At 35.3% G+C, this 12293-nt stretch overlaps 1 protein-coding gene across 1 annotated transcript in view; it reads right to left on the reverse strand.

Annotated features, from left to right (window-relative positions):
• Positions 1-12293, reverse strand: part of Cntnap2 (contactin associated protein 2) — a 1965545-nt gene that overhangs the window by 1444007 nt on the left and 509245 nt on the right. The gene's annotated exons all lie outside the window — the stretch shown is intronic.

A 12293-nucleotide genomic window follows, 5' to 3' on the forward strand; every position in this document is an offset into this window, starting at 1 on the left:
CATAAATATTGGGGATAGAAGATCATGTGTTAGATGTTCTTACTAAAGAAGCAAAGAAATTGTTGTTTATAATGGAGAACTAGACTAGCCCATATGAAAAAAAATTCTATCTAAAAATTTACCAGTCTCTGCTTTGAATCTAACTGTATTGCTTTCTACCAATGGTGTATACTACCTCATTAACATTTTAAAACTTTATCTCTTCTTAGAAGTTGCTTCTTGATTCTTTTGTGGATAATTCTTAATCTCCTAATTTATAAATTTTTCTAGTGTTTAGGACTTATCTCTTTGTTTTCCTCTTAGCAAACCTCTAAGGGAGAGTGCAATCAGAATTGTGCTTGCCATATGCATCTATCCTAACTCATGATTTCTCACCTCTGTAACTACAGACCTAATTTAAGCAATCCTCATTAGTTGCTTTAATACAAACTGCTCAGCCTTCCTAACTCTGTCTACACTAGAGAAATAGATCCATACTTAGATCAGGATGAGTCTGCAGCTACTAAGAAATAATTTTTTAATTTTATAAATTTATTATTAAATGATTGCAAGTAAATAAAAACTATACACTAAAATTAATCAGACCCGAAGTCTCTGAATGAATGAACTTTGTAAAGTTAGAATAGGCATATACAGAAGCATCTATAGAGCTTCACACTAAGTTTTACACTTTCAGTATTGAATATGACTTATTTTCTTAGCCACTCTCAAAAACAAAGAAAAATTCATGACACGGAATGAACTAGAAGACATTAGTTTTATATCCTCTTTCATAACACCTGCCTATTCAGTACTTCTTCAGAACCTCACACAATTGCAGAAAAAATAAAACTGAGGAAACAAAACAACAAAGCTCCAAGCTCTTTCTAATATGTAGAATCTAGTTATAACAGATATGTACATGTAAACAAATGCCCACGTGGCTCTAGAACAAGAAGAGCTGTGTATACATTTTGACAATTAATATAGACTCTTTCCTTTTATAATTTGTTTGAGAAATGAGGCTTTTAAACCAAAGTTCTTGTATCCAAATTTCTTATACATCTAACCTACTAAAGGATGTAATTTTATACATATGCCATTTTCTCAGATATATTGATATATCCTTAAGAAAAGCAAGAAATGAAAGAATAATCTATAGTAGCAAATCTGTTATCATTAACCTCAGATATGTATACACCTGAATAGTGAGATAACGAATAATCATCCATGCTCTAGAATCAGTGGAGACTCAACTCCACCAAGTTGAATGTTCAAGGCAAAGGCAGTGTCAGAGTGTGCTCTGGTATCTGCTTCCAACCATTAGGACTGGAGCTAAAAGTTCTCCAGAGCCTACAGTGGTTCTTTTACCTTCTTCTCAAACACTGTCTAGACACAATGACTTTTGTCCTCTTCTTTCAGTAGCAAGGCATATCCTGCTAGGAGATTACACGTTTGTCATTTTAACTGTTCCATGGGTCACCCTCTCCTTGCCCACGGCTGAGCTCAGTGAAGCTTGGCAAGCCCAGAGACAAGCATGGCTGCCCATCTGTCATCTCTCCAACACTCTAATCCTGCCTTATTGCCCTTCTCAGCACTTAGCATCAACATGCTTTCAGTTATTGCTCCTGCTTAGCTCATTGTCTTTCCAACCAAGCTGCTATCCTGTGGGAATTAAGTCTTTGGTGGTATATCTGGTAGTTACTCTTATGACTGAGATTTAAACTACAAGATGGAAGAAAACTTATAATAAAAAAATTGGTCTTTAATTCCTAACATTTGCTCACATTGTCTAGAGTTTGTTTAATAATATGGGGACTTGAGCACCACATTCCCAAAAGGTTTTCATGTCTCATGTTTATAAACAGAAAGAAAATATACTTTAACAATGAAGTAAATAAACTAGTTTTATTGATATTTCATTGAAGTGGCATTAAATCCCAACAGGCAATGAGGAATGAATCATCCTGTAGTACCTCAACATTCGAGTGTTTATAAATTAGAAGTTAGAGTGAACCACCCGTTCTCACAACACACTATCTTATTTTTCTAAGTTATTTTCTAGGTTCCTCTGGGAACTCTGACAGGTGTGTAGGATTAGATTCCCCCAGAAAATTTAAGGTAAAAAATTGAAAAGATGATAATAAGATATATGTTAAAAGAGATAAGTTCATAAATCTATACTAAGTAAGTGTATATCCATTTATTGGTAAAGTGTACTATTATGTTAAGCTGTGAGAGGACAGAGATGCACTTTTTCTAATTTTTAACACTTTGACTCTAATTTGAAATCAGTTTTGGCATAACTCTTGCAGGTAACCAGGAAGTGTTGTTTCTGATGTTCTCATTCTGTTTAAAATATATATGCCAGTGCATGCCTTTAAACTGGCATCAGCTGGGTGCTGTGACAAGCGTGAGAGAGAAGCAGAAGAGGAAGGGATAATATTTTCCCTTTAGAGAGCTAAGCTACCATGGCAAGAATCAGACAAATAACCACATATTGCTTTTATAGTTTGAGTTAGTGATTAACTCTGAGTAGAACCGAAGTAAAGGGCTCAATGATGGGGGGTAGCTACTGTTCTAACATGCTGTGTCAAGAAAAGTCTCTTTGATTAAAAAACAACAAAGACTATTGATCAGAGGAAGATGATAAAAACAAACAGCATCCTTTTGGAGGATCTTTTCTAGTCTAAGCCTTCAATTAACTGACAACAATAAGTGACATGTTTTCTGAAAATATTTAATAACAATATAAAGTTCCACTGACAAAAATAAAATGATACTGATAGTAATTACTTAAGAATCTCTTAGCTAATGGAACTAAACCTTAGATATACTTTTAAGTTTAAAAAGCTGATTTGCGTAGTAATTAATTTTAATACCAAATAAGTGAAGTGGAAATAGCTGATTTCTGTGGAGACTCAATTGTGTCATGTGATGTTTTTTCTGGAAACTGTCCTATGAGAAGATATTTTGCTGAAGCAGACACATGAGAGGATGTTTTGCTGAGAATGGTTACGAGGAGTCTTTTTTTTTTTTTTTTTTTTTCTGGAAGCTGTCTGGTGAAAGGGCATACGATGTTTTACTGGAACAGATGCTTGAGAGGACATGTGATGTTTGGAAAGAGTATAAGTGTAACCCAAAAACAGTGAATGACGCTCTGCCATTGGCTCACTATGCTTTCTTTTCTGATCTTTGCTTGCTGTGACTTTATAGAGAGAAACACACCAAAAAGCTTCTGGTGGTATTCTGACTGCTCCTTGCTACTTCAGTGGACTTGTGCCCATCATTGCAGCATTGCAGTACCTTCTGGATCAAGCCACTGGTGCTGATTTGAGTTTGATGTTTTGATAGTGGAATGAACTGCTGACAACAAAAATTTCAATTGCCCCACAGAACTACTTCTAAACAGGTCCACATTTTCCTTGTCTTATTAGCTGTCTCCCTCCTCTACCTTTGGTCGGTAGGCTATAAGGGAGGTTAAAGCATTTAAGATCCCTTATTACAGTAGGTTTTGAAAAATATAAGCCTACAAATGAGTTTTGTTAATTTGGATATCAATGAAAATACATTTAAAATTAAAAATAAAATTTAAAATATGTATATTTTATTCATTATAAAATAGTATCAAGAAAAATGAGAGTTTACATATAAACTATGTTTATAAGTATTAATCTAGAATGTTCACAATATAAGCACTTGAAATCTCACATTTTTCTTAATTCAAATACAATGTACATTTGTAGCATTAAATAAATGTATTACATTTGCTATGTTTTCTCCTAGATGACACTAATCACAAATATTTTTTGATGTCTTACTTTCTTCCTTATGCAGTTGAAAACATTTCAAGCAATCAAATCAATTTATCTCATTTTCCATACTGCAGAGTAGATGAGCCTATATAAAACTGCTAAACATGGAATAAAATAGCAATACTGACATTATGATTTACTGTTGAGTAGAACATAACCAACCATTAGAAATGTTTAGGTGAATGGTCTTTTAAACTTGGCTCTTTCAAGAATGTGTGACCAAGAATATGTCCATGCACACCTTCCCTACTGTACAACACAATAATGAGGGAATTCACCTTAGTTTCTGTGTAGCTCAGAGAATTTCAGTATAAAATTTTTACATGCAGGCCAAATCAAACCTGTTTACATTTCTATGAAGTGTTACTAGTTATGATACAGGTTTTCATAATGATGTGGCAAGACCACTGAAGTAGCAAAAAGCAGTCAGAATATCACCAGAAATTTTTTGGTGTGTTTCTCTCTATAATGTCACAACAAGCAAAGATTAGAGAAGAAAGCAAGGTGAACCAATGCCAGAGCATTGTCTATGGTTTTCTTTGTATCATGTCCATGGCTTCTTCCATGCCTTAGAGCTTCTGTACTGACCATATGACCATATGGAATCTGGAACCCTTACTCTCAGACCAGACTCACTCCTATTCCATATTCATAAGAGGAATGGTTAGTAAACACTACATTGTCCATAATGAATAAGGTCCTTAGAACTGAGAAACTACAGAGAGGTGGAAATAATAGTAGAAAGATTCTAGAAAGAGGAAACAGCTTAAGCATCATTAGAGGCCACAGTGGGTATGATATTCCCTGTTGATTGCTACAGTTGCACTCCAGGCCTATATATATTTCCATACTGCCTGTGATAATTAGTTTTGTGTTTTTTATTCTGACTACTATAATGATTAAGATATATGGAAACTTCTAAATGTCTTGCTTATTTACATGCGACAATAAGCATGTACTTTGATATAGTAGTTATGAAACACTAAGACATCAAGCAAATTCCTAAATAAGGTGAGCTTCTTATTATAGTAGCAAATAAAGGCAGTGGGAGATCTGAGGTATCTAGTATTGCAGTTTCCTGTGTAATGGTGAACATTCATTCTACAGTCATGTAACCATTGTAAACATTTTAACTTCAGGATTCTTCTTCCGAGAAATCTTGGATGAAAACTAGAGGAGCAGATGGGCCTTGAGTTTTATTTTCATACAATTTCAGTCAATCAGGAAGACAGAGTAGCTGTGAGAATTCAGTTGTAACGCAACCTGAAATAGAGGAAAGACCTAACATAGACTGGAAGTGGCTGTTGCCCTTTATCTAAGAGAACATGGCTGAGCACAGTCTCTGCTTTCAAGACTTACAGGACAAAGTTAGCAAAGTGCAGCCACATCAGAACACTTTTAGAAATAAGGAATGGAACACTAGAACCAAGCAGGGATTTATGGAGAGTGAACACCTCATTTTGATAAAAGGACGAAAGATACCAGGAAAGGTGTATTATCATTGTAAGGTATCTTCATGCAGCTTCCATGTGTCCTACATGTATTCAGTTTCTGAATAAGTTCTGAGAGTGAAGCTACTGCAGCCTCAGCATCTACACTGTTCCTTTACATGGAGCTTTGTGACTACTTACTAATTACTACCACTATCAGAAGATGTTGAAAAACTTCTTGCCTGTACCTGATGATAGTTCATATTCTACCTGACTTTACCAGGCTCCTGCCTTGCTCTGAAAGATCAAGATTATCTTAGCCTATAGTGATCGATGTGCCAACTTTGCTTGTTGGTTTTCTTTGTATCATTTTGGTTCTGCTGGAAGTCTTCTATCCGGGATGATCATTTCAGGGTCTGAACTCTTTCACAAGGCTTCATTAAGCATTACATTTTGTTTATTGTTTCTGATTCTTTCTGTGGTGTGCTTTTGGCTGATACAGTTATGTAAACTCATTACTAAAAAGACAGTGGTAAATACTAGGGACAAATGAAGTCTCACTGACAGACATTTTCAGGATTTCAATGAAAAGAAAACTGAAGCCATGGCCCAGATGTTTCCTTGGTTATTACTGAGATCAATGCAACCTTTCAAAACTAATTTTTTTTTTTTTTTTTTTTTTTTTTTTTTTTTTTTTTTTTTTTTGGTTTTTCGAGACAGGGTTTCTCTGTGTAGCCCTGGCTATCCTGGAGCTCACTCTGTAGACCAGGCTGGCCTCGAACTCAGAAATCCGCCTGCCTCTGCCTCCCAAGTGCTGGGATTAAAGGCGTGCGCCACCACGCCCGGCCAAAATTAATTTTTATAAGTTATTAGTAACATTAAACTGACTAAGAGAAGACTTGGGCATGATATACTGTGTATTTTAGAGGCTCTATTCACATGAATGTACATCACTGTTTTGCTCTGTTTCTTTTTTAGAAAGAAGGAAGGAAAGATAGAAAAAAGTGAGGGAGAGAGAAAAAAGGAGAGAGACAGAGTAAAGGGGGGGGAGATTTCTTTATAGCTATGACATACCTACTATTTTTATTCCATAAACTTGAGCAGCCAGTTGCACACATATTTCACTGTGGCACATTCAGCAGCTTGATATTTTGTCTTATTTTCTTGACATGCATTATTTGACAAGTCATTGTTTATTCACCTCAAAACCTTGCTAACTTTAGCGCTCTATTATAATACAAGACACACTTAGCTCATCCATCCCCTGTGTCCTTGTGAAACCCTTATCTCCAAAGCACTTTTCTTATAGCATATAATACACAGGCCACATCTTGTTAAAGTTTAATCTACAATTTATATTTTCTTCTATTTAAGTTTTAACTTTTCCCTAAAGAAAATGTAGATTTTTACAACAAATAAAATATTGTTATATTTCATGACATCTGTTTATGGAAGATTGATTTATTTTTAGTTATGTGTGAATATGAGTGTGATGCATGTGAGTATGACTGTAGTTGTCTGTGGAGACAATGAGAAGGAACCCTATTATCTGGAGCTGGAGTAAGAAGCAGCTGTGAGATACCCAACAGAGGTCTGGGAACTGAACTCAGGTCCTGTACAGAGCAGTACTTTCCTTTAACTGCAAAACTCTCTTTGTGGCCCTTTGCGGTACTTTAGTGCTTCTATGATAAACTTTAAATATTGTGGTAATTAGATACTCGGGTGCTTTCTGTAATGCAGTGTAGTGGATATTTTCTTACACTAGTATGGTAGTTAGAATAGGAAGTGGCCCATATGAGCTTACATTTTTAAATGTGAATTCTTGTTCACTGGAGAGCTATTTGAGAGGCAATAGAAATTGTGGTCTTGTTAGAGGAAGCATGTCACTGGAGCTGGGTTGTATTCAAAAGTCCAAACCAGTCCCAGTGTCCCTCTCCTCCAGCTCTCTGTGGATACAGATGTACCAGTGTCCCTCTCCTCCAGCTCTCTGTGGATTCAGATGTAGAGCTCTCAGCATCTTCTCCAGCACTCTGTCTGCCTATGTGCTGCTCTGCTTCCTGCCACAATGAGAATGGACTAAAACTCTGAAACTATGGGGAAACCCCAATTAGTGATTTTCTTTTATAAGACTTGTCATGATCACAATGTCTCTTCACAGCAGTAGAACACTATGACAACTATTCACGGCATGGAAGATAACATTAGTTAACATAAGATAACATAATTAGTGTTACCTCAGCAGTGGAAAGAACATGGCTCTTAGAGTTTTGTTTTTTTTTTTTTAAATATAGCTACATGAATTGAGGAAGTTATTGAAGTCTATGATATACACCATCTCTTTCATTTTTCCATTTTTAAAGGGTGCTTTTCAGTTTTTAGTCAGTGCTATAATTTTTCTTTTGTCAAAGGAATTGAAAAAGCAAATGGTTAAAAAGCACAATAAGTGTATTACAGAAATGTTTGTCCTCTAGGGAAACACACCATTACATTCTATTCAATTCTCTCTTGTCCACATGGTATTATTTCCCTGTTACCCCTCCCCATTTTAGACATTTTTATATCATCTTTAAGGATATTTTCTCGCATTCCTAGTCTGGACTACATTTTGTCCGTGGAAACAAAACTATTTTTTTATCTTCTATAAAATTTCACAGAATTCGGATAAATACTGTCATTGCCACATCAGTAATTTTCACGGCTCATGTTTATTCCTAGGTAATCATGTTATCATGCCACTTTTAATAAAACAAGACATTTGTATTTATATATGTGTATTAATAACATATAAAATATTAATGGGCTAGGCAGAATATATATGTATCTTCTCATTACCACAAGATAGTTTACATTCTTACATATGCTTTTACAGAGTAATCTATCACATAAATTTCCATCAAGATATTGTTGCATTTTAATACATTTTGTATTACACTGAGAAACTTTATTATTTGTATTAATTTCTACATGTAGAATTCTTTATATAGAAAATATAAGTGTCAAATTATTATTAAAATATAAATCTTGACTGAAATTAATTTTCAATAAAATCTATGTAAGGGTGAAATTTAGAGCATTGAGACATGGCTCAGCAGTTATAAGCTCTTTCAGTCATGCAGAAGGCATGGGTTCATTCCCACATCACACATAGAAGATCACAATCCCTTGTAAGTCCTGTTTATGACGATTTGATACCCTCTTCTATCTGCTATGGGCTAATTCATAAATGTTGTATACATAAACTCTCACAGACACATGCACTATGCTAGCTAGTTTTATGTCAACTTAACACAATCATCGGAGAGGAGGAAGTATCAGTTAAAGCAATGTTTCCATAAGATGAAGCTACAGGCAATACTGTGGGGCATTTTCTTCATTAGTGAATCATGTGAGAAGAGCCCAGTCCATTGTGGATGGGGTATCCCTGGCATTGCAGTCCTGTATATTGTAAGAAAGCAGACTGAATAATCCATTTAAAGCAAGCCAGTAGGCAACACCCTAAGGCATTTGCATCAGCTCCTGCCTTCAGGTTCCTGACTTGCATAAGTGCTTGACCTCAAGTTTTAGATGATAAACTGAGAGCAAATTAAACACTTTCCTCCCCAAGTTGCTTTTGGTCATGCTGTTTCATCACAGCACTAGTGACCTTAATTAACACACATATACACATAAAATAATAATTATAAACAATAAATGATTTTGCATACTACAGCAGAAAACTACTTCAAATAGACTATTGTCATAAAAAGAGTTCAATTATATATTTTTGTTATGTACTTATTTACTAGAACTGTAATTAGGAACTTAGGAAATATACTTTTCATGCAATGAAAATTCCTAACTTAAACAATCCAGTCCCTTCCTTCTTTTTCTGTTCACTGTATCATTTCTATTTCCTACCAGACAGAGCTGACTCCACATAATTATTAACATGGTTTTAATATATTTTAATTTTCCATGGATAATTTTATGAATGCATAGGATACATTTCTGCAACATTCACTCCTGCTACCTCCATCCACTTCTTGTAGACACCCCACCCTTGTTTCCCAACTCCAAAACATATTTTTAAACCCACTGAATCCAATTCATGTTATGTGTAAGTTCATAAGTATAGCCTATCCACTGAATCAAGGGCAACATATCTAGGGTCACATCCCTGAAGAAAACATTCTCCCTTCTCCAAAGAGCATCTCTCTCTGCTAGTGTTGGGGCTACTTGAGCTCTTTCCATATCCTCAATGTAATTATCACTTCTTGATCTTATGCTGGTCTCATACAAGCAACTATTGCTGCTTTGAGATCCTGTGTTCAATGGCCCTGTAATGTTCAGAAAACCCCATTTCATAGCACACTCCCCCAACTTTTGCTTCATACAATCTTTCTATCTCCTCTTCTGTAATAATCACCAAATGGAATGTGATATGGATATTATACTTAGAGCCAAGCACTCCAGAGTTACTTATTTTTGCTGAGTTCCTAATTAGCACAGTAAAGGTTAATGGGATGCAATATGTATTCTAGTATTCAAGAAACTGAATGAGTCAATCTTCTCTGCTTCAAACTTATTATTGCCGACTTAACAATATATGAAGGGTGCGAATGATTTAATTGAAATCAGTAGATAAACCATCAATATCAATTATTTACAGAGTACTATCATGAAAAAAATATTAACTAATTAATAATAATTAAAAAAATATTTTGAATGTGTTTTTAAAAGTGAATTATGATTGTAAGTGGTTGAGATACATACTATTACTATACCCAAGATAAAACTTAATGTTGAATGATTGTTAGAATCACAATACCTTAGTTATATCTGGTCATAAATCCTATGCTTTTAAGGACACCTCAAGGACTTACTTCAGTTAAAACTCATACCTGTTGTACTGGGTTTGGGAGCTATGCTGACATCTAAATAACCCTGAAACTGACAGATAAGTTCTCCCCAACCCTGACCCAATTTTGATGTGACTTAAGATAATGTTTTTTTATAATAATATCACATCAATTTCAATATCTTGTATGCCATGTATGACCCACTTCCTCAACTCAGAAAGTTTCTAATGGTTTTAAATAGGTGCTCTCAAAGAGACCCGCGCATCATCAGCCATTCAGTAGCTAAGCTGGTCCATGCAGTGCATGGCTTTCATCCTATTTATCCATTCAATACATATTTATTGGGTACTTATTTCTTGCTTGGATCTTTATCTCTCTATAATGTATTCTCTTCATAGTTGCCAAATGGACCTTTTATAAATAGAGATCAGATTAAGGCATTACTGGACAACCTCCTGCTTGCTTCCCTTCTCAATGAATATGAAATGCACTCTCTAGTAGGGCCCTGAGTGGTCCAGGCCTGCAATAACTCTAGGAATGTTTTATTTCCTTCTTCTGATGGGGGACTAAACTGTGGTTCTTTATCTTTTCATAATATCCATGGTATCATAATTTATTCTTCCCAGCTAGAACCTGCCTCATTGTATCTACAATGCCTAACTCCTTTTCTGATTTCAGGTCAAACACCATTTCTTCTGTGACTCATTCATCTAAAGTTATAATTTATTTATTTATATAAACTCATTTATCTAAAGTTATTCGACTTGACATGTTCAAGCTTTCTAGACAGACCTTGCTATAATATCACACTGTCTCTTTCTGGGCATAGTATTATTGAAATCTGAAACGTTCTCACTTGTTTTCAAACTTACATTTTTGCTTTCTTGATGTGAGCATTGGGATTGTAACTGATTTTCTGTCTACTGTTGCTAAAGCCCCAGACCTGGACAGGAAACATGAGCTCTGCAGTTATTGAGTCAAGCCATCAATGAAAATAAGTCCATCTGAAATTGAGCAATGTATACAATATTTAGTTTGGGACATGGAAACATATTCACCTTTTCCAACTTACTTCTAAAAGACAGGCCATTTTATACTTTCATTTCAAAAATCTGCTTTACAAGACATAGTTGGGTCAATTCTTTAATCTATGCAGAGATCTCCCCCTCAGCTTTCCTATGTGAAGGGCATTGTTCTGAACTTTACCAATTTAAAACACTGAACACAATCTGTACAACAGATAATGACTAAGGGGTGATTCAGTTACTTAACTTTAAATCTAGATTGGTTCATACTAGCTTTGCCTTACTCTCTGATGGCCATATAGTCATGTTAAAAAGAAAAGGCAAATGTAGTACAAGTAAAAACCCAGGCACACTTGCAAAACTAGCTGCTGTAAATCAAATAGGAAATTGTCCAGTCGGCATGTACCAAGGGCAAATTACTTGGAGACATAGTTCAAATTCTGCTGGACATTTAGCAGCTGTACTGTGCTTCTGACAGATGGTGCAACAGATGAATCCATTTCAAATTATCCACTAAACTGTGATATATACTCGAGAAGAAGTACATTTGTGAGACTTTTTTTTTCAAAGTAAGCTAAGCTTTTATCTCTGTTAAATTGAATTTCTAATTTTATGTAAGTAAATTCTATGGCATGAAGTCATAAAGATCTTGTTTCTTCCATTCCTTTAATCTGGAATTATCTTTGAGATGTTAATTCTGATTATATCATCCTAAAAGAAAATAGTATAAAAGTGAAATGAACACTCAAGCCAGACAGATATTGTAATCTCTAATTGATGATACCAATATCCATTCTAAAGTCTGAAGAAAGTATAACTACTTCACTATCTGTCTCTGTCTGTCTGACTCTGTCGCTCTCTGTGTCTCTGTCTCTGTCTCCCTCTCCCTCACCCTCTTCCTTACCCTCTCCTCTCTGTCTCTGTCTCTCTGTCTCTCTGTCTCTCTCTCTCTCTCTGTCTCTCTCTCTGTCTCTCTCTGTCTCTGTCTCTCTGTCTCTCTGTCTCTCTGTCTCTCTGTCTCTCTCTCTCTCTCTCTCTCTCTCTCTCTCTCTCTGTGTGTGTGTGTGTGTAGCTGTGTACATTTGGATGTTAGAAGAAAACCTTGGATTTTGATCTTTATTTTTCATCTTGTTTGAGGTGTTTTGAGGTAGAGTCTTTTGTTTTCTGCTGTGTATAGCAGGAAAGGTAGCCCTCAGACTAGAAGAG

The sequence above is a fragment of the Arvicanthis niloticus genome, chromosome 15, assembly GCF_011762505.2.
Source record: "Arvicanthis niloticus isolate mArvNil1 chromosome 15, mArvNil1.pat.X, whole genome shotgun sequence".
NCBI lineage: Eukaryota > Metazoa > Chordata > Mammalia > Rodentia > Muridae > Arvicanthis > Arvicanthis niloticus.